General features: G+C 25.8%; 1 pseudogene; it reads right to left on the bottom strand.

The window, feature by feature from the left end:
- Positions 1 to 28: 28 nt before the first annotated feature.
- On the bottom strand, positions 29 to 130 carry LOC128251471 (U4 spliceosomal RNA; annotated as a pseudogene).
- Positions 131 to 387: the final 257 nt, after the last annotated feature.

The following is a 387-nucleotide window of genomic DNA, read 5'->3' as shown; positions in this document are numbered from 1 at the left end:
TATATATATATATATATGTATATATATATATATGTATATATGTATATATATATATATTCGTATATATATATATATATATTTTTTCAACTAGCAATAACCACGCCTCGGATAACCCTCATTGGCTATGGTATATATATATATATATACACATTGGCTATGTATATATATATACACATCCCTGCGTTAATTGTTCTCGTTGTTTTCTTTACGGGCATATATGCGTGTATACATGCCTACATTATCTATCTATCCATCTATCTATCTATCTATCTATCATATATACATAAGCTCTGTTTATGCTGATGATTGCATTCATATATTATGCACACACACACACATATATACGGATACAGAAATACATACATACATTCATATATATATATATAT

The sequence above is a fragment of the Octopus bimaculoides genome, unplaced genomic scaffold, assembly GCF_001194135.2.
Source record: "Octopus bimaculoides isolate UCB-OBI-ISO-001 unplaced genomic scaffold, ASM119413v2 Scaffold_28441, whole genome shotgun sequence".
Classification (NCBI taxonomy): domain Eukaryota; kingdom Metazoa; phylum Mollusca; class Cephalopoda; order Octopoda; family Octopodidae; genus Octopus; species Octopus bimaculoides.
This window is presented reverse-complemented; position numbering and strand designations above follow the sequence as displayed.